This window comes from Oncorhynchus nerka, linkage group LG5, assembly GCF_034236695.1.
Source record: "Oncorhynchus nerka isolate Pitt River linkage group LG5, Oner_Uvic_2.0, whole genome shotgun sequence".
Taxonomy (NCBI): Eukaryota; Metazoa; Chordata; class Actinopteri; order Salmoniformes; family Salmonidae; genus Oncorhynchus; species Oncorhynchus nerka.
Window position 1 is genome coordinate 8,889,472 of NC_088400.1, and position 24,174 is coordinate 8,913,645.

Genomic DNA, 24,174 nt, shown 5'->3' on the forward strand with positions numbered 1-24,174 from the left:
CTAGCACATGCATATACCTCGTGACCTGTAGCACCCCATGAATAAACCTCGTGACCTGTAGCACCACTAGCACATGCATATACCTCGTGACCTGTAGCACCCCATGAATAAACCTCGTGACCTGTAGCACCACTAGCACATGAATAAACCTCGTGACCTGTAGCACCACTAGCACATGAATATACCTCGTGACCTGTAGCACCACTAGCACATGAATATACCTCGTGACCTGTAGCACCACTAGCACATGAATAAACCTCGTGACCTGTAGCACCACTAGCACATGAATATACCTCGTGACCTGTAGCACCACTAGCACATGAATATACCTCGTGACCTGTAGCACCACATGAATATACCTCGTGACCTGTAGCACCACTAGCACATGAATATACCTCGTGACCTGTAGCACCACATGCATATACCTCGTGACCTGTAGCACCACTAGCACATGCATAAACCTCGTGACCTGTAGCACCACTAGCACATGAATATACCTCGTGACCTGTAGCACCACTAGCACATGAATATACCTCGTGACCTGTAGCACCACTAGCACATGAATATACCTCGTGACCTGTAGCACCACTAGCACATGCATATACCTCGTGACCTGTAGCACCACTAGCACATGAATAAACCTTGTGACCTGTAGCACCACTAGCACATGAATAAACCTTGTGACCTGTAGCACCACTAGCACATGCATATACCTCGTGACCTGTAGCACCACTAGCACATGAATAAACCTCGTGACCTGTAGCACCACTAGCACATGCATATACCTCGTGACCTGTAGCACCACTAGCACATGAATATACCTCGTGACCTGTAGCACCACTAGCACATGCATATACCTCGTGACCTGTAGCACCACTAGCACATGCATATACCTCGTGACCTGTAGCACCACTAGCACATGCATATACCTCGTGACCTGTAGCACCCCATGAATAAACCTCGTGACCTATAGCACCACTAGCACATGCATATACCTCGTGACCTGTAGCACCACTAGCACATGCATATACCTCGTGACCTGTAGCACCACTAGCACATGCATATACCTCGTGACCTGTAGCACCACTAGCACATGCATATACCTCGTGACCTGTAGCACCACTAGCACATGCATATACCTCGTGACCTATAGCACCCCTAGCACATGCATATACCTCGTGACCTGTAGCACCCCATGAATAAACCTCGTGACCTGTAGCACCACTAGCACATGAATATACCTCGTGACCTGTAGCACCACTAGCACATGCATATACCTCGTGACCTGTAGCACCACTAGCACATGCATATACCTCGTGACCTGTAGCACCACTAGCACATGCATATACCTCGTGACCTGTAGCACCACTAGCACATGCATATACCTCGTGACCTATAGCACCCCTAGCACATGCATATACCTCGTGACCTGTAGCACCCCATGAATAAACCTCGTGACCTGTAGCACCACTAGCACATGCATATACCTCGTGACCTATAGCACCCCTAGCACATGAATATACCTTGTGACCTGTAGCACCACTAGCACATGAATAAACCTTGTGACCTGTAGCACCACTAGCACATGAATATACCTCGTGACCTGTAGCACCACTAGCACATGCATATACCTCGTGACCTGTAGCACCCCATGAATAAACCTCGTGACCTGTAGCACCACTAGCACATGCATATACCTCGTGACCTATAGCACCCCTAGCACATGAATATACCTCGTGACCTGTAGCACCACTAGCACATGCATATACCTCGTGACCTGTAGCACCACTAGCACATGAATAAACCTCGTGACCTATAGCACCCCTAGCACATGAATATACCTCGTGACCTGTAGCACCACTAGCACATGAATATACCTCGTGACCTGTAGCACCACATGAATATACCTCGTGACCTGTAGCACCACTAGCACATGAATATACCTCGTGACCTGTAGCACCACATGCATATACCTCGTGACCTGTAGCACCACTAGCACATGAATATACCTCGTGACCTGTAGCACCACTAGCACATGAATAAACCTCGTGACCTGTAGCACCACTAGCACATGAATAAACCTCGTGACCTGTAGCACCACTAGCACATGAATAAACCTCGTGACCTGTAGCACCACTAGCACATGAATATACCTCGTGACCTGTAGCACCACATGAATAAACCTCGTGACCTGTAGCACCCCATGAATAAACCTCGTGACCTGTAGCAACACATGAATAAACCTCGTGACCTGCAGCACCCCATGAATAAACCTCGTGAACTGCAGCACTACTGTAGATGTGGTCATGTACAGGTAGACTACACTCTGTATCGGTGGTGGAAAAACTACCCAATTGTCATACTTTGAATAAAAGTAAAGACACCTTAATAGAAATGTCTGAAAGTATTATGTTTTAAATACAGTGCATTCGGAAAGTATTCAGACCCCGTTACTTTTTCCACATTTTGTTACTTTACAGCCTTATTCTAAAATTGATTCAATCTACACACAATACCCCATAATGACAAAGCAAAAACAGGTTTTTAGAAATGTTTGCACATTTTTATTAAAAATAAATATCATATTTAAATAAGTATTCAGTCCCTTTACTCAGTACTTAGTTGAAGCACCTTTGGCAGCGATTATATTCTCGAGTCTTCTAGGTATGATGCTACAAGCTTGGCACACCTGTATTTGAGGAGTTTCTCCCATTCCTCTCTGCAGATCTTCTCAAGCTCTGCCAGGTTGGATCGGAGCTATTTTCAGGTCTCTCCTGAGATGTTCTTTTGGGTTCCAGCCAATCAAAGCCACTTCTGCATTGTCTTGGCTGTGTGCTTAGGGTCATTGTCCTGTTGGAAGGTGAACCTTCGCCCCAGTCTGAGGTCCTGAGCACTCTGGAGTGGGTTTTCACCAAGTATCTCTCTGTACCTTGCTCTGTTTATCTTTCTCTCGATCCTGACTCGTCTCCCAGTCCCTGCCACGGAAGCATGATGCTGCCACCACCTTGCTTCACCGTAGGGATGGTGCCAGGTTTCCTCCAGACGTGATGCTTGGTGTTCAGGCCAAATAGCTCAATCTTGGTTTCATCAGACCAGAGATTCTTGTTTCTCATGGTCCGAGAGTCCTTTAGGTGCCTTTTGGCAAACTCCAAGCAGGCTGTCATGTGCCTTTTACTGAGGAATGGTTTCCGTCTTGCCACTCTACCATAAAGACCTGATTGGTGGAGTTTGCAGAGACGGTTGTCCTTCAGTACTCGTTACAATTTGAATGCTTAGCAGGACAGGAAAACGGTCCAATTCACAGACTTATCAAGAGAACATCCCTGGTCATCCCTACTGCCTCTGATCTGGTGGACTCACTAAACAGAGAACATCCATGGCCATCCCTACTGCCTCTGATCTGGTGGACTCACTAAACAGAGAACATCCATGGCCATCCCTACTGCCTCTGATCTGGAGGACTCACTAAACAGAGAACATCCATGGCCATCCCTACTGCCTCTGATCTGGTGGACTCACTAAACAGAGAACATCCATGGCCATCCCTACTGCCTCTGATCTGGAGGACTCACTAAACAGAGAACATCCATGGCCATCCCTACTGCCTCTGATCTGGAGGACTCACTAAACAGAGAACATCCATGGTCATCCCTACTGCCTCTGATCTGGAGGACTCACTAAACAGAGAACATCCATGGCCATCCCTACTGCCTCTGATCTGGAGGACTCACTAAACAGAGAACATCCATGGCCATCCCTACTGCCTCTGATCTGGAGGACTCACTAAACAGAGAACATCCATGGCCATCCCTACTGCCTCTGATCTGGAGGACTCACTAAACAGAGAACATCCATGGCCATCCCTACTGCCTCTGATCTGGTGGACTCACTAAACAGAGAACATCCATGGCCATCTCTACTGCCTCTGATCTGGAGGACTCACTAAACAGAGAACATCCATGGCCATCCCTACTGCCTCTGATCTGGAGGACTCACTAAACAGAGAACATCCATGGCCATCCCTACTGCCTCTGATCTGGAGGACTCACTAAACAGAGAACATCCATGGCCATCCCTACTGCCTCTGATCTGGAGGACTCACTAAACAGAGAACATCCATGGCCATCCCTACTGCCTCTGATCTGGAGGACTCACTAAACAGAGAACATCCATGGCCATCCCTACTGCCTCTGATCTGGTGGACTCACTAAACAGAGAACATCCATGGCCATCTCTACTGCCTCTGATCTGGAGGACTCACTAAACAGAGAACATCCATGGCCATCCCTACTGCCTCTGATCTGGAGGACTCACTAAACAGAGAACATCCATGGCCATCCCTACTGCCTCTGATCTGGTGGACTCACTAAACAGAGAACATCCATGGCCATCCCTACTGCCTCTGATCTGGTGGACTCACTAAACAGAGAACATCCATGGTCATCCCTACTGCCTCTGATCTGGTGGACTCACTAAACAGAGAACATCCATGGCCATCCCTACTGCCTCTGATCTGGTGGACTCACTAAACAGAGAACATCCATGGTCATCCCTACTGCCTCTGATCTGGTGGACTCACTAAACAGAGAACATCCATGGCCATCCCTACTGCCTCTGATCTGGAGGACTCACTAAACAGAGAACATCCATGGCCATCCCTACTGCCTCTGATCTGGAGGACTCACTAAACAGAGAACATCCATGGTCATCCCTACTGCCTCTGATCTGGAGGACTCACTAAACAGAGAACATCCATGGCCATCCCTACTGCCTCTGATCTGGAGGACTCACTAAACAGAGAACATCCATGGTCATCCCTACTGCCTCTGATCTGGAGGACTCACTAAACAGAGAACATCCATGGCCATCCCTACTGCCTCTGATCTGGTGGACTCACTAAACAGAGAACATCCATGGCCATCCCTACTGCCTCTGATCTGGAGGACTCACTAAACAGAGAACATCCATGGCCATCCCTACTGCCTCTGATCTGGAGGACTCACTAAACAGAGAACATCCATGGCCATCCCTACTGCCTCTGATCTGGAGGACTCACTAAACAGAGAACATCCATGGCCATCCCTACTGCCTCTGATCTGGTGGACTCACTAAACAGAGAACATCCATGGCCATCCCTACTGCCTCTGATCTGGAGGACTCACTAAACAGAGAACATCCATGGCCATCCCTACTGCCTCTGATCTGGAGGACTCACTAAACAGAGAACATCCATGGCCATCCCTACTGCCTCTGATCTGGAGGACTCACTAAACAGAGAACATCCCTGGTCATCCCTACTGCCTCTGATCTGGTGGACTCACTAAACAGAGAACATCCATGGCCATCCCTACTGCCTCTGATCTGGAGGACTCACTAAACAGAGAACATCCATGGCCATCCCTACTGCCTCTGATCTGGAGGACTCACTAAACAGAGAACATCCATGGCCATCCCTACTGCCTCTGATCTGGAGGACTCACTAAACAGAGAACATCCATGGCCATCCCTACTGCCTCTGATCTGGTGGACTCACTAAACAGAGAACATCCATGGCCATCCCTACTGCCTCTGATCTGGAGGACTCACTAAACAGAGAACATCCATGGTCATCTCTACTGCCTCTGATCTGGAGGACTCACTAAACAGAGAACATCCATGGCCATCCCTACTGCCTCTGATCTGGAGGACTCACTAAACAGAGAACATCCATGGCCATCCCTACTGCCTCTGATCTGGAGGACTCACTAAACAGAGAACATCCCTGGTCATCCCTACTGCCTCTGATCTGGAGGACTCACTAAACAGAGAACATCCATGGCCATCCCTACTGCCTCTGATCTGGTGGACTCACTAAACGCAAATGCTTAGTTTGTCTGAGTGGTGGAGATCTATTAATAATAAGGAAATCATGCCGTCTGGTTTAATATCAGGAATTTGATGTATAGCTTTTACTTTTACTGTGTACTTTTACTCAAGTATGACAATTCAAATCAGATTGTATTTGTCACATGTGCCAAATTACAACAGGTTTAGTGAAATGCTTACTTACGAGCCCTTAACCAACAATGCTTTAAGAAGTTAAGGAAAAATAAATAATTAAGAAAGTAACACAAGAAAATGAATTAATTAGGATATATACAGGGGGTACCGGTACCGAGTCAATGTGCGGGGCTTTAAGAAGTTAAGCTTTTTTTTTTTATATATATATAAGTAAAAAATAGATAAGTAAAACATTTAAAATAAAAGTAACAAATAATTCAACAGCAGCAGTAAAATAACTAGAGAGGCTATATACAGGGGGTACCGGTACAGAGTCAATGTGGAGGCTATATACAGGGGGTACCGGTACAGAGTTAATGTGGAGGCTATATACAGGGGGTACCGGTACAGAGTCAATGTGGAGGCTATATACAGGGGGTACCGGTACAGAGTCAATGTGGAGGCTATATACAGGGGGTACCGGTACAGAGTCAATGTGGAGGCTATATACAGGGGGTACCGGTACAGAGTCAATGTGGAGGCTATATACAGGGGGTACCGGTACAGAGTCAATGTGGAGGCTATATACAGGGGGTACTGGTACAGAGTCAATGTGGAGGCTATATACAGGGGGTACCGGTACAGAGTCAATGTGGAGGCTATATACAGGGGGTACCGGTACAGAGTCAATGTGGAGGCTATATACAGGGGGTACTGGTACAGAGTCAATGTGGAGGCTATATACAGGGGGTACTGGTACAGAGTCAATGTGGAGGCTATATACAGGGGGTACCTGGTACAGAGTCAATGTGGAGACTATATACAGGGGGTACCGGTACCAAGTCAATGTGGAGGCTATATACAGGGGGTACTGGTACAGAGTCAATGTGGAGGCTATATACAGGGGGTACCGGTACAGAGTCAATGTGGAGGCTATATACAGGGGGTACTGGTACAGAGTCAATGTGGAGGCTATATACAGGGGGTACTGGTACAGAGTCAATGTGGAGGCTATATACAGGGGGTACCTGGTACAGAGTCAATGTGGAGACTATATACAGGGGTACCGGTACCAAGTCAATGTGGAGGCTATATACAGGGGGTACTGGTACAGAGTCAATGTGGAGGCTATATACAGGGGGTACTGGTACAGAGTCAATGTGGAGGCTATATACAGGGGGTACCTGGTACAGAATCAATGTGGAGACTATATACAGGGGGTACCGGTACAGAGTCAATGTGGAGGCTATATACAGGGGGTACCGGTACAGAGTCAATGTGGAGGCTATATACAGGGGGTACCAGTACAGAGTCAATGTGGAGACTATATACAGGGGGTACCAGTACAGAGTCAATGTGGAGGCTATATACAGGGGGTACCGGTACAGAGTCAATGTGGAGGCTATATACAGGGGGTACCGGTACAGAGTCAATGTGGAGGCTATATACAGGGGGTACCAGTACAGAGTCAATGTGGAGACTATATACAGGGGGTACTGGTACAGAGTCAATGTGGAGTCTATATACAGGGGGTACCGGTACAGAGTCAATGTGGAGGCTATATACAGGGGGTACCAGTACAGAGTCAATGTGGAGACTATATACAGGGGTACCAGTACAGAGTCAATGTGGAGGCTATATACAGGGGGTACTGGTACAGAGTCAATGTGGAGGCTATATACAGGGGTACTGGTACAGAGTCAATGTGGAGGCTATATACAGGGGGTACCAGTACAGAGTCAATGTGGAGACTATATACAGGGGGTACCAGTACAGAGTCAATGTGGAGGCTATATACAGGGGTACCGGTACAGAGTCAATGTGGAGGCTATATACAGGGGGTACCGGTACAGAGTCAATGTGGAGGCTATATACAGGGGGTACCAGTACAGAGTCAATGTGGAGACTATATACAGGGGGTACCAGTACAGAGTCAATGTGGAGACTATATACAGGGGTACCGGTACAGAGTCAATGTGGAGGCTATATACAGGGGGTACCGGTACAGAGTCAATGTGGAGGCTATATACAGGGGGTACCGGTACAGAGTCAATGTGGAGGCTATATACAGGGGGTACCGGTACAGAGTCAATGTGGAGGCTATATACAGGGGTACCGGTACAGAGTCAATGTGGAGGCTATATACAGGGGGTACCAGTACAGAGTCAATGTGGAGGCTATATACAGGGGGTACTGGTACAGTGTCAATGTGGAGGCTATATACAGGGGGTACCGGTACAGAGTCAATGTGGAGACTATATACAGGGGGTACCAGTACAGAGTCAATGTGGAGACTATATACAGGGGGTACTGATACAGAGTCAATGTGGAGGCTATATACAGGGGGTACCGGTACAGAGTCAATGTGGAGGCTATATACAGGGGGTACCAGTACAGAGTCAATGTGGAGACTATATACAGGGGGTACTGGTACAGAGTCAATGTGGAGGCTATATACAGGGGGTACCAGTACAGAGTCAATGTGGAGACTATATACAGGGGGTACCAGTACAGAGTCAATGTGGAGGCTATATACAGGGGGTACCGGTACAGAGTCAATGTGGAGGCTATATACAGGGGGTACCAGTACAGAGTCAATGTGGAGGCTATATACAGGGGGTACCAGTACAGAGTTAATGTGGAGGCTATATACAGGGGTACTGGTACAGAGTCAATGTGGAGGCTATATACAGGGGGTACCAGTACAGAGTCAATGTGGAGGCTATATACAGGGGTACCAGTACAGAGTTAATGTGGAGGCTATATACAGGGGGTACTGGTACAGAGTCAATGTGGAGGCTATATACAGGGGGTACTGGTACAGAGTCAATGTGGAGGCTATATACAGGGGGTACCAGTACAGAGTCAATGTGGAGGCTATATACAGGGGTACCGGTACAGAGTCAATGTGGAGGCTATATACAGGGGGTACCAGTACAGAGTCAATGTGGAGGCTATATACAGGGGGTACTGGTACAGAGTCAATGTGGAGGCTATATACAGGGGGTACCAGTACAGAGTTAATGTGGAGGCTATATACAGGGGGTACTGGTACAGAGTCAATGTGGAGGCTATATACAGGGGTACCAGTACAGAGTCAATGTGGAGGCTATATACAGGGGGTACCGGTACAGAGTCAATGTGGAGGCTATATACAGGGGGTACCAGTACAGAGTCAATGTGGAGGCTATATACAGGGGGTACTGGTACAGAGTCAATGTGGAGGCTATATACAGGGGGTACCAGTACAGAGTCAATGTGGAGGCTATATACAGGGGTACTGGTACAGAGTCAATGTGGAGGCTATATACAGGGGGTACCAGTACAGAGTCAATGTGGAGGCTATATACAGGGGGTACTGGTACAGAGTCAATGTGGAGGCTATATACAGGGGTACTGGTACAGAGTCAATGTGGAGGCTATATACAGGGGTACTGGTACAGAGTCAATGTGGAGGCTATATACAGGGGTACTGGTACAGAGTCAATGTGGAGGCTATATACAGGGGGTACTGGTACAGAGTCAATGTGGAGGCTATATACAGGGGGTACTGGTACAGAGTCAATGTGGAGGCTATATACAGGGGGTACTGGTACAGAGTCAATGTGGAGACTATATACAGGGGGTACTGGTACAGAGTCAATGTGGAGGCTATATACAGGGGGTACCGGTACAGAGTCAATGTGGAGGCTATATACAGGGGGTACTGGTACAGAGTCAATGTGGAGGCTATATACAGGGGGTACCGGTACAGAGTCAATGTGGAGGCTATATACAGGGGGTACTGGTACAGAGTCAATGTGGAGACTATATACAGGGGGTACTGGTACAGAGTCAATGTGGAGGCTATATACAGGGGGTACTGGTACAGAGTCAATGTGGAGGCTATATACAGGGGGTACTGGTACAGAGTCAATGTGGAGACTATATACAGGGGGTACTGGTACAGAGTCAATGTGGAGGCTATATACAGGGGGTACTGGTACAGAGTCAATGTGGAGGCTATATACAGGGGGTACCAGTACAGAGTCAATGTGGAGGCTATATACAGGGGGTACCAGTACAGAGTCAATGTGGAGGCTATATACAGGGGGTACCGGTACAGAGTCAATGTGGAGGCTATATACAGGGGGTACCGGTACAGAGTCAATGTGGAGGCTATATACAGGGGGTACCGGTACAGAGTCAATGTGGAGACTATATACAGGGGGTACCGGTACAGAGTCAATGTGGAGGCTATATACAGGGGGTACTGGTACAGAGTCAATGTGGAGACTATATACAGGGGGTACCGGTACAGAGTCAATGTGGAGGCTATATACAGGGGTACCGGTACAGAGTCAATGTGGAGGCTATATACAGGGGGTACCGGTACAGAGTCAATGTGGAGGCTATATACAGGGGTACCGGTACAGAGTCAATGTGGAGGCTATATACAGGGGGTACCAGTACAGAGTCAATGTGGAGGCTATATACAGGGGGTACCAGTACAGAGTCAATGTGGAGGCTATATACAGGGGGTACCGGTACAGAGTCAATGTGGAGGCTATATACAGGGGGTACCAGTACAGAGTCAATGTGGAGGCTATATACAGGGGGTACCAGTACAGAGTTAATGTGGAGGCTATATACAGGGGGTACTGGTACAGAGTCAATGTGGAGGCTATATACAGGGGGTACCAGTACAGAGTCAATGTGGAGGCTATATACAGGGGGTACCAGTACAGAGTTAATGTGGAGGCTATATACAGGGGGTACTGGTACAGAGTCAATGTGGAGGCTATATACAGGGGGTACTGGTACAGAGTCAATGTGGAGGCTATATACAGGGGGTACCAGTACAGAGTCAATGTGGAGGCTATATACAGGGGGTACCGGTACAGAGTCAATGTGGAGGCTATATACAGGGGTACCAGTACAGAGTCAATGTGGAGGCTATATACAGGGGGTACTGGTACAGAGTCAATGTGGAGGCTATATACAGGGGGTACCAGTACAGAGTTAATGTGGAGGCTATATACAGGGGGTACTGGTACAGAGTCAATGTGGAGGCTATATACAGGGGGTACCAGTACAGAGTCAATGTGGAGGCTATATACAGGGGGTACCAGTACAGAGTCAATGTGGAGGCTATATACAGGGGGTACCAGTACAGAGTTAATGTGGAGGCTATATACAGGGGGTACCGGTACAGAGTCAATGTGGAAGCTATATACAGGGGGTACCAGTACAGAGTCAATGTGGAGACTATATACAGGGGGTACCGGTACTGAGTCAATGTGGAGACTATATACAGGGGGTACTGGTACAGAGTCAATGTGGAGGCTATATACAGGGGGTACCAGTACCGAGTCAATGTGGAGGCTATATACAGGGGGTACTGGTACAGAGTCAATGTGGAGGCTATATACAGGGGGTACTGGTACAGAGTCAATGTGGAGGCTATATACAGGGGTACCAGTACCGAGTCAATGTGGAGGCTATATACAGGGGTACTGGTACAGAGTCAATGTGGAGGCTATATACAGGGGGTACCGGTACAGAGTCAATGTGGAGGCTATATACAGGGTCTACCGGTACAGAGTCAATGTGGAGGCTATATACAGGGGGTACTGGTACAGAGTCAATGTGGAGGCTATATACAGGGGGTATCAGTACAGAGTCAATGTGGAGGCTATATACAGGGGGTACTGGTACAGAGTCAATGTGGAGGCTATATACAGGGGGTACTGGTACAGAGTCAATGTGGAGGCTATATACAGGGGGTATCAGTACAGAGTCAATGTGGAGGCTATATACAGGGGGTATCAGTACAGAGTCAATGTGGAGGCTATATACAGGGGTACTGGTACAGAGTCAATGTGGAGGCTATATACAGGGGTACCAGTACAGAGTCAATGTGGAGGCTATATACAGGGGGTACCGGTACAGAGTCAATGTGGAGGCTATATACAGGGGTACCGGTACAGAGTCAATGTGGAGGCTATATACAGGGGGTACCAGGGTACAGAGTCAATGTGGAGACTATATACAGGGGGTACCGGTACAGAGTCAATGTGGAGACTATATACAGGGGGTACCGGTACTGAGTCAATGTGGAGGCTATATACAGGGGGTACCGGTACAGAGTCAATGTGGAGACTATATACAGGGGGTACCGGTACTGAGTCAATGTGGAGGCTATATACAGGGGGTACTGGTACTGAGTCAATGTGGAGGCTATATACAGGGGGTACCGGTACAGAGTCAATGTGGAGGCTATATACAGGGGGTACCAGTACAGAGTCAATGTGGAGGCTATATACAGGGGGTACCGGTACAGAGTCAATGTGGAGACTATATACAGGGGGTACCGGTACTGAGTCAATGTGGAGACTATATACAGGGGGTACCAGTACAGAGTCAATGTGGAGGCTATATACAGGGGGTACCGGTACAGAGTCAATGTGGAGACTATATACAGGGGGTACCGGTACAGAGTCAATGTGGAGACTATATACAGGGGGTACTGGTACAGAGTCAATGTGGAGGCTATATACAGGGGGTACTGGTACAGAGTCAATGTGGAGGCTATATACAGGGGGTACCAGTACAGAGTCAATGTGGAGACTATATACAGGGGGTACCGGTACAGAGTCAATGTGGAGACTATATACAGGGGGTACCGGTACAGAGTCAATGTGGAGACTATATACAGGGGGTACTGGTACAGAGTCAATGTGGAGGCTATATACAGGGGGTACTGGTACAGAGTCAATGTGGAGGCTATATACAGGGGGTACCAGTACAGAGTCAATGTGGAGGCTATATACAGGGGGTACTGGTACAGAGTCAATGTGGAGGCTATATACAGGGGGTAGCAGTACAGAGTCAATGTGGAGGCTATATACAGGGGGTACCAGTACAGAGTCAATGTGGAGGCTATATACAGGGGGTACCAGTACAGAGTCAATGTGGAGGCTATATACAGGGGGTAGCAGTACAGAGTCAATGTGGAGGCTATATACAGGGGGTACCAGTACAGAGTCAATGTGGAGGCTATATACAGGGTGTACCAGTACAGAGTCAATGTGGAGGCTATATACAGGGTGTACCGGTACAGAGTCAATGTGGAGGCTATATACAGGGGGTACCGGTACAGAGTCAATGTGGAGGCTATATACAGGGGGTACCGGTACCAAGTCAATGTGGAGGCTATATACAGGGGGTACCGGTACTGAGTCAATGTGGAGGCTATATACAGGGGGTACCAGTACAGAGTCAATGTGGAGGCTATATACAGGGGGTACCGGTACAGAGTCAATGTGGAGGCTATATACAGGGGGTACCAGTACAGAGTCAATGTGGAGGCTATATACAGGGGGTACCAGTACAGAGTCAATGTGGAGGCTATATACAGGGGGTACCGGTACTGAGTCAATGTGGAGGCTATATACAGGGGGTACCAGTACAGAGTCAATGTGGAGGCTATATACAGGGGGTACCAGTACAGAGTCAATGTGGAGGCTATATACAGGGGGTACCAGTACAGAGTCAATGTGGAGGCTATATACAGGGGGTACCAGTACAGAGTCAATGTGGAGACTATATACAGGGGTACCAGTACAGAGTCAATGTGGAGACTATATACAGGGGGTACCAGTACAGAGTCAATGTGGAGGCTATATACAGGGGGTACCAGTACAGAGTCAATGTGGAGGCTATATACAGGGGGTACCAGTACAGAGTCAATGTGGAGGCTATATACAGGGGGTACCAGTACAGAGTCAATGTGGAGGCTATATACAGGGGGTACCGGTACAGAGTCAATGTGGAGACTATATACAGGGGGTACCAGTACAGAGTCAATGTGGAGGCTATATACAGGGGGTACCAGTACAGAGTCAATGTGGAGACTATATACAGGGGGTACCGGTACAGAGTCAATGTGGAGGCTATATACAGGGGGTACCGGTACAGAGTCAATGTGGAGGCTATATACAGGGGGTACCGGTACAGAGTCAATGTGGAGACTATATACAGGGGGTACCAGTACAGAGTCAATGTGGAGGCTATATACAGGGTATTACGGTACAGAGTCAATGTGGAGGCTATATACAGGGGGTACCAGTACAGAGTCAATGTGGAGGCTATATACAGGGGGTACCGGTACAGAGTCAATGTGGAGGCTATATACAGGGTATTACGGTACAGAGTCAATGTGGAGGCTATATACAGGGGGTACCAGTACAGAGTCAATGTGGAGGCTATATACAGGGGGTACCAGTACAGAGTCAATGTGGAGGCTATATACAGGGGGTACCAGTACAGAGTCAATGTGGAGGCTATATACAGGGGGTACCGGTACAGAGTCAATGTGGAGGCTATATACAGGGGGTACCAGTACAGAGTCAATGTGGAGACTATATACAGGGGGTACCAATACAGAGTCAATGTGGAGGCTATATACAGGGGGTACCGGTACAGAGTCAATGTGGAGGCTATATACAGGGGGTACCGGTACAGAGTCAATGTGGAGGCTATATACAGGGGGGTACCAGTACAGAGTCAATGTGGAGACTATATACAGGGGGTACCAGTACAGAGTCAATGTGGAGGCTATATACAGGGGGTACCGGTACAGAGTCAATGTGGAGGCTATATACAGGGGGTACCAGTACAGAGTCAATGTGGAGACTATATACAGGGGGTACCAATACAGAGTCAATGTGGAGGCTATATACAGGGGGTACCGGTACAGAGTCAATGTGGAGGCTATATACAGGGGGAACCAGTACAGAGTCAATGTGGAGGCTATATACAGGGGGTACCAGTACAGAGTCAATGTGGAGGCTATATACAGGGGGTACCAGTACAGAGTCAATGTGGAGACTATATACAGGGGGTACCAGTACAGAGTCAATGTGGAGGCTATATACAGGGGTACCAGTACAGAGTCAATGTGGAGGCTATATACAGGGGGTACCAGTACAGAGTCAATGTGGAGGCTATATACAGGGGGTACCGGTACAGAGTCAATGTGGAGGCTATATACAGGGGTACCGGTACAGAGTCAATGTGGAGGCTATATACAGGGGGTACCAGTACAGAGTCAATGTGGAGGCTATATACAGGGGTACCGGTACAGAGTCAATGTGGAGACTATATACAGGGGGTACCAGTACAGAGTCAATGTGGAGACTATATACAGGGGGTACCAGTACAGAGTCAATGTGGAGACTATATACAGGGGGTACCAGTACAGAGTCAATGTGGAGACTATATACAGGGGGTACCAGTACAGAGTCAATGTGGAGGCTATATACAGGGGTACCAGTACAGAGTCAATGTGGAGGCTATATACAGGGGGTACCGGTACAGAGTCAATGTGGAGGCTATATACAGGGGGTACCAGTACAGAGTCAATGTGGAGGCTATATACAGGGGGTACCGGTACAGAGTCAATGTGGAGGCTATATACAGGGGGTACCAGTACAGAGTCAATGTGGAGGCTATATACAGGGGTACCAGTACAGAGTCAATGTGGAGGCTATATACAGGGGGTACCAGTACAGAGTCAATGTGGAGGCTATATACAGGGGGTACCGGTACAGAGTCAATGTGGAGGCTATATACAGGGGGTAGCAGTACAGAGTCAATGTGGAGGCTATATACAGGGGGTACCAGTACAGAGTCAATGTGGAGGCTATATACAGGGGTACCGGTACAGAGTCAATGTGGAGGCTATATACAGGGGGTACCTGTACAGAGTCAATGTGGAGGCTATATACAGGGGGTACCGGTACAGAGTCAATGTGGAGACTATATACAGGGGGTACCAATACAGAGTCAATGTGGAGGCTATATACAGGGGGTACCGGTACAGAGTCAATGTGGAGGCTATATACAGGGGTACCGGTACAGAGTCAATGTGGAGGCTATATACAGGGGGGTACCAGTACAGAGTCAATGTGAGACTATATACAGGGGGTACCAGTACAGAGTCAATGTGGAGGCTATATACAGGGGGTACCGTACAGAGTCAATGTGGAGGCTATATACAGGGGGTACCAGTACAGAGTCAATGTGGAGACTATATACAGGGGGTACCAATACAGAGTCAATGTGGAGGCTATATACAGGGGGTACCGGTACAGAGTCAATGTGGAGGCTATATACAGGGGGTACCAGTACAGAGTCAATGTGGAGGCTATATACAGGGGGTACCAGTACAGAGTCAATGTGGAGGCTATATACAGGGGGTACCAGTACAGAGTCAATGTGGAGACTATATACAGGGGGTACCAGTACAGAGTCAATGTGGAGGCTATATACAGGGGGTACCAGTACAGAGTCAATGTGGAGGCTATATACAGGGGGTACCAGTACAGAGTCAATGTGGAGGCTATATACAGGGGGTACCGGTACAGAGTCAATGTGGAGGCTATATACAGGGGGTACCTAAAATGGTACAGAGTCAATGTGGAGGCTATATACAGGGGGTACCAGTACAGAGTCAATGTGGAGGCTATATACAGGGGGTACTGCACAGAGTCAATGTGGAGACTATATACAGGGGGTACCGGTACAGAGTCAATGTGGAGGCTATATACAGGGGGTACCGGTACAGAGTCAATGTGGAGGCTATATACAGGGGGTACCAGTACAGAGTCAATGTGGAGGCTATATACAGGGGGTACCAGTACAGAGTCAATGTGGAGGCTATATACAGGGGGTACCAGTACAGAGTCAATGTGGAGACTATATACAGGGGGGTACCAGTACAGAGTCAATGTGGAGGCTATATACAGGGGGGTACCAGTACAGAGTCAATGTGGAGGCTATATACAGGGGGTACCAGTACAGAGTCAATGTGGAGGCTATATACAGGGGGTACCGGTACAGAGTCAATGTGGAGGCTATATACAGGGGGTACCGGTACAGAGTCAATGTGGAGGCTATATACAGGGGGTACCAGTACAGAGTCAATGTGGAGGCTATATACAGGGGGTACCGGTACAGAGTCAATGTGGAGACTATATACAGGGGGTACCAGTACAGAGTCAATGTGGAGACTATATACAGGGGGTACCAGTACAGAGTCAATGTGGAGACTATATACAGGGGGTACCAGTACAGAGTCAATGTGGAGACTATATACAGGGGGTACCAGTACAGAGTCAATGTGGAGGCTATATACAGGGGGTACCAGTACAGAGTCAATGTGGAGGCTATATACAGGGGGTACGGTACAGAGTCAATGTGGAGGCTATATACAGGGGGTACCAGTACAGAGTCAATGTGGAGGCTATATACAGGGGGTACCTGTACAGAGTCAATGTGGAGGCTATATACAGGGGGTACCAGTACAGAGTCAATGTGGAGGCTATATACAGGGGGTACCAGTACAGAGTCAATGTGGAGGCTATATACAGGGGGGTACCAGTACAGAGTCAATGTGGAGGCTATATACAGGGGGTACCGGTACAGAGTCAATGTGGAGGCTATATACAGGGGGTAGCAGTACAGAGTCAATGTGGAGGCTATATACAGGGGGTACCAGTACAGAGTCAATGTGGAGGCTATATACAGGGGGTACCGGTACAGAGTCAATGTGGAGGCTATATACAGGGGGTACCAGTACAGAGTCAATGTGGAGGCTATATACAGGGGGTACCGGTACAGAGTCAATGTGGAGACTATATACAGGGGGTACCAATACAGAGTCAATGTGGAGGCTATATACAGGGGGTACCGGTACAGAGTCAATGTGGAGGCTATATACAGGGGGTACCGGTACAGAGTCAATGTGGAGGCTATATACAGGGGGGTACCAGTACAGAGTCAATGTGGAGACTATATACAGGGGGTACCAGTACAGAGTCAATGTGGAGGCTATATACAGGGGGTACCGGTACAGAGTCAATGTGGAGGCTATATACAGGGGGTACCAGTACAGAGTCAATGTGGAGACTATATACAGGGGGGTACCAATACAGAGTCAATGTGGAGGCTATATACAGGGGGTACCGGTACAGAGTCAATGTGGAGGCTATATACAGGGGTACCAGTACAGAGTCAATGTGGAGGCTATATACAGGGGGTACCAGTACAGAGTCAATGTGGAGGCTATATACAGGGGGTACCAGTACAGAGTCAATGTGGAGACTATATACAGGGGGTACCAGTACAGAGTCAATGTGGAGGCTATATACAGGGGGTACCAGTACAGAGTCAATGTGGAGGCTATATACAGGGGGTACCAGTACAGAGTCAATGTGGAGGCTATATACAGGGGGTACCGGTACAGAGTCAATGTGGAGGCTATATACAGGGGTACCGGTACAGAGTCAATGTGGAGGCTATATACAGGGGGTACCAGTACAGAGTCAATGTGGAGGCTATATACAGGGGGTACCGGTACAGAGTCAATGTGGAGACTATATACAGGGGGTACCGGTACAGAGTCAATGTGGAGGCTATATACAGGGGGTACCAGTACAGAGTCAATGTGGAGACTATATACAGGGGGTACCAGTACAGAGTCAATGTGGAGACTATATACAGGGGGTACCAGTACAGAGTCAATGTGGAGACTATATACAGGGGGTACCAGTACAGAGTCAATGTGGAGATTATATACGGGGGTACCGGTACAGAGTCAATGTGAAGGCTATATACAGGGGGTACCAGTACAGAGTCAATGTGGAGGCTATATACAGGGGGTACCAGTACAGAGTCAATGTGGAGGCTATATACAGGGGGTACCAGTACAGAGTCAATGTGGAGGCTATATACAGGGGGTATGCACAGAGTCAATGTGGAGGCTATATACAGGGGGTACCAGTACAGAGTCAATGTGGAGACTATATACAGGGGGTACCAGTACAGAGTCAATGTGGAGACTATATACAGGGGGTACCAGTACAGAGTCAATGTGGAGGCTATATACAGGGGGTACCAGTACAGAGTCAATGTGGAGGCTATATACAGGGGGTACCGGTACAGAGTCAATGTGGAGGCTATATACAGGGGGTACCAGTACAGAGTCAATGTGGAGGCTATATACAGGGGTACCGGTACAGAGTCAATGTGGAGGCTATATACAGGGGGTACCAGTACAGAGTCAATGTGGAGGCTATATACAGGGGGTACCAGTACAGAGTCAATGTGGAGGCTATATACAGGGGGTACCAGTACAGAGTCAATGTGGAGGCTATATACAGGGGTACCGGTACAGAGTCAATGTGGAGGCTATATACAGGGGGTACCAGTACAGAGTCAATGTGGAGGCTATATACAGGGGGTACCAGTACAGAGTCAATGTGGAGGCTATATACAGGGGGTACCAGTACAGAGTCAATGTGGAGGCTATATACAGGGGGTACCGGTACTGAGTCAATGTGTTAGCTGAGGTAATATGTACATGTAGCTTGAGTTAAAGTGACCATGCATAGATAATAAACAGAGAATAGCAGCAGCGTAAAAGAGGAGTCTGTGTCGCCCTTTGATTAGCTAACAGTGTACATGACTAACCGGAGGAGACCTACCTAGCTAGCATAGCTAACAGTGTACATGACTAACCAGAGGAGACCTACCTAGCTAGCATAGCTAACAGTGTACATGACTAACCGGAGGAGACCTACCTAGCTAGCATAGTACATTTCGCATTACAACAAACTAGATGTCATTACGTTGTACATTAGTTCATACAACTTCTGTGACTGTTTGGACATAATTATATGTCATCCCACAACATAGGGCACATCTCCATTGTCTTCTTGACATAATAATATCTATAGTTTCCTGACATTTACAGCAACAAATGCCCTCTGGTCACCCCATGTTGTTGTCTGTGCATGGCTGGCCTTCTCATTAGGCAGGATTAGGTGGCAGTCTACGGCCAAGATGCACCTCCAACAACACATAAAACCTCACATAATTTTTCCCAATAAAACAATTACAATTTCTCTCAACCTGTGGCATATGGGCTTTTTAGATGAGCTCTGATACACCCCCTGTGATAAGCAGTGCCCACTTTGTCAAAGGCAAATGGGACACAACGTCTTCCTCTTGTCCACTCCCAGCTCACCTCTCCGGGGTGCTGTTGGAGAGATGCATCGCTGAGGCGTTCCACTGACGTTCGTCAAGAAAACCATCTGACATAAATCATGTAGCAGAGGGAGGATATGGTAGAAGGAGCATGTGGCCTTTTCTGCAACCTACAGACTGGAGATAAAATGGATGACGATGTAATGAGACGGACATATTTTACATTGTGCCAATTTTCTCAGATCAAGTAGCCTAACTACTTGATGAAGTAGCCTAACTACTTGATGAAGTAGCCTAATTACTTGAACAAGTAGCCTAACTACTTGATTAAGTAGCCTAATTACTTGAACAAGTAGCCTAACTACTTGATGAAGTAGCCTAACTACTTGAGGAAGTAGCCTAACTACTTGATTAAAGCCTAACTACTTGATGAAGTAGCCTAACTACTTGATGAAGTAGCCCAACTACTTGATCAAGTAGCCAAATTACTTGATCAAGTAGCCTAACTACTTGATGGAGTAGCCTAATTACTTGATCAAGTAGTCTAACTACTTGATCAAGTAGCCTAATCTAAATGCCTCCCAATCAAATTTGAAAAAATGCTTACATGTTAACAAATAACATATCCTAAAAACAGTGCAGGTCAAAGCATACTGATAATACAGACAATCAGGTTACTCACAACTGCTGTCCAAGAGCTTCATCCCGGGGGCTAAATTGTCATATTCAGTGGGTTCATCCCGGGGGCTAAATTGTTATATTCAGTGGTTTCATCCCGTGGGCTAAATTGCGAGCTGATCATAGCGGGAAAATTAAACCCTTCTGCATTTCCCGTTGTCTATTATACAATCAGTGGCTAAATCTGTCAGGAAACACAACCCTATTGGACTAGTGTATCTCCAGTGTAGTAACAGTGTATTGTACTAGTGTATTATGAGTGTAGTAACAGTGTAGTACTAGTGTAGTATGAGTGTAGTAACAGTGTAGTACTAGTGTAGTATGAGTGTAGTAACAGTGTAGTACTAGTGTAGTAACAGTGTATTGTACTAGTGTAGTAACAGTGTATTGTACTAGTGTAGTATGAGTGTAGTAACAGTGTAGTACTAGTGTAGTAACAGTGTATTGTACTAGTGTAGTATGAGTGTAGTAACAGTGTAGTACTAGTGTAGTAACAGTGTATTGTACTAGTGTAGTATGAGTGTAGTAACAGTGTAGTACTAGTGTAGTAACAGTGTATTGTACTAGTGTAATACGAGTGTAGTAACAGTGTAGTACTAGTGTAGTAACAGTGTATTGTACCAGTGTAGTAACAGTGTATTGTACTAGTGTAGTATGAGTGTAGTAACAGTGTATTGTACTAGTGTAATAACAGTGTATTGTACTAGTGTAGTAACAGTGTATTGTACTAGTGTAGTAACAGTGTATTGTACTAGTGTAGTAACAGTGTATAGTACTAGTGTAGTAACAGTGTATAGTACTAGTGTAGTAACAGTGTATTGTACTCGTGTAGTAACAGTGTATTGTACTAGTGTAGTAACAGTGTATTGTACTCGTGTAGTAACAGTGTATTGTACTAGTGTAGTAACAGTGTATTGTACTAGTGTAGTAACAGTGTATTGTACTAGTGTAGTAACAGTGTAGTAACAGTGTATTGTACTAGTGTAGCAACAGTGTATTGTACTTGTGTAGTAACAGTGTAGTACTAGTGTAGTAACAGTGTATTGTACTAGTGTAATATGAGTGTAGTAACAGTGTAGTACTAGTGTAGTAACAGTGTATTGTACCAGTGTAGTAACAGTGTATTGCACTAGTGTAGTATGAGTGTAGTAACAGTGTATTGTACTAGTGTAATAACAGTGTATTGTACTAGTGTAGTAACAGTGTATTGTACTAGTGTAGTAACAGTGTATTGTACTAGTGTAGTAACAGTGTATAGTACTAGTGTAGTAACAGTGTATTGTACTAGTGTAGTAACAGTGTATTGTACTCGTGTAGTAACAGTGTATTGTACTAGTGTAGTAACAGTGTATTGTACTCGTGTAGTAACAGTGTATTGTACTAGTGTAGTAACAGTGTATTGTACTAGTGTAGTAACAGTGTATTGTACTAGTGTAGTAACAGTGTAGTAACAGTGTATTGTACTAGTGTAGTAACAGTGTATTGCACTAGTGTAGTAACAGTGTATTGTACCAGTGTAGTAACAGTGTATTGTACTAGTGTAGTAACAGTGTATTGTACCAGTGTAGTAACAGTGTATTGTACTAGTGTAGTAACAGTGTATTGTACCAGTGTAGTAACAGTGTATTGTACTAGTGTAGTAACAGTGTATTGTACTCGTGTAGTAACAGTGTATTGTACTAGTGTAGTAACAGTGTATTGTACTAGTGTAGTAACAGTGTATTGTACTAGTGTAGTAACAGTGTAGTAATAGTGTATTGTACTAGTGTAGTAACAGTGTATTGCACTAGTGTAGTAACAGTGTATTGTACCAGTGTAGTAACAGTGTATTGTACTAGTGTAGTAACAGTGTATTGTACCAGTGTAGTAACAGTGTATTGTACTAGTGTAGTAACAGTGTATTGTACCAGTGTAGTAACAGTGTATTGTACCAGTGTAGTAACAGTGTATTGTCCTAGTGTAGTAACAGTGTATTGTACTAGTGTAGTAACAGTGTATTGTACCAGTGTAGTAACAGTGTATTGTACTAGTGTAGTAACAGTGTATTGTACTAGTGTAGTAACAGTGTATTGTACCAGTGTAGTAACAGTGTATTGTCCTAGTGTAGTAACCGTGTATTGTACTAGTGTAGTAACAGTGTATTGTACTAGTGTAGTAACAGTGTATTGTACCAGTGTAGTAACAGTGTATTGCACTAGTGTAGTAACAGTGTATTGTACTAGTGTAGTAACAGTGTATTGTACTAGTGTAGTAACAGTGTATTGTACCAGTGTAGTAACAGTGTATTGTACTAGTGTAGTAACAGTGTATTGTACTAGTGTAGTAACAGTGTAGTACTAGTGTAGTAACAGTTTATAGTACTAGTGTAGTAACAGTGTAGTAACAGTGTATTGTACTAGTGTAGTAACAGTGTATTGTACCAGTGTAGTAACAGTGTATTGTACCAGTGTAGTAACAGTGTATTGTACCGGTGTAGTAACAGTGTATTGTACTAGTGTAGTAACAGTGTATTGTACCAGTGTAGTAACAGTGTATTGTACCAGTGTAGTAACAGTGTATTGTACCAGTGTAGTAACAGTGTATTGTACTAGTGTAGTAACAGTGTAGTACTAGTGTAGTAACAGTTTATAGTACTAGTGTAGTAACAGTGTAGTAACAGTGTATTGTACTAGTGTAGTAACAGTGTATTGTACCAGTGTAGTAACAGTGTATTGTACTAGTGTAGTAACAGTGTAGTACTAGTGTAGTAACAGTTTATAGTACTAGTGTAGTAATAGTTTATAGTACTAGTGTAGTAACAGTGTAGTAACAGTGTATTGTACTAGTGTAGTAACAGTGTATTGTACTAGTGTAGTAACAGTGTAGTAACAGTGTATTGTACTAGTGTAGTAACAGTGTAGTAACAGTGTATTGTACTAGTGTAGTAACAGTGTATTGTACTAGTGTAGTAACAGTGTAGTAACAGTGTATTGTACTAGTGTAGTAACAGTGTATTGTACTAGTGTAGTAACAGTGTATTGTACTAGTGTAGTAACAGTGTATTGTACTAGTGTAGTAACAGTGTATTGTACTAGTTTAGTAACAGTGTATTGTACACACTGCAAATAGGCTCAGGATAACTGATCCTGATAAAGTTGGATATCCGATATTCAGAGCTTAAATATCCACTTTGATTAGTCACAGGAATCAGGACTAATAAAGCCTATGCAAACGATAGGCCTACCACATAGAAGTCGACACTGTAGGCTGTACCTCAATAACCACGGTCCCATGCTGACGCTGGGCTGGACATCTGTTTTCTGTCCTGTCGGGACCAGCCTTAATTTCCCCGTTCGCAGATGTCGTGTTTTTGTGTCCAGTCTGGATCAGCCTAGACGTCTATAAACGACGTCTTTTCAACTTTCATTCAGAACCGAACATTTTCCCTGATTTCAACATCTAGAAAAAACGTTTTTTCAAAGTTTCCGAAAATATGTATTTTCAACT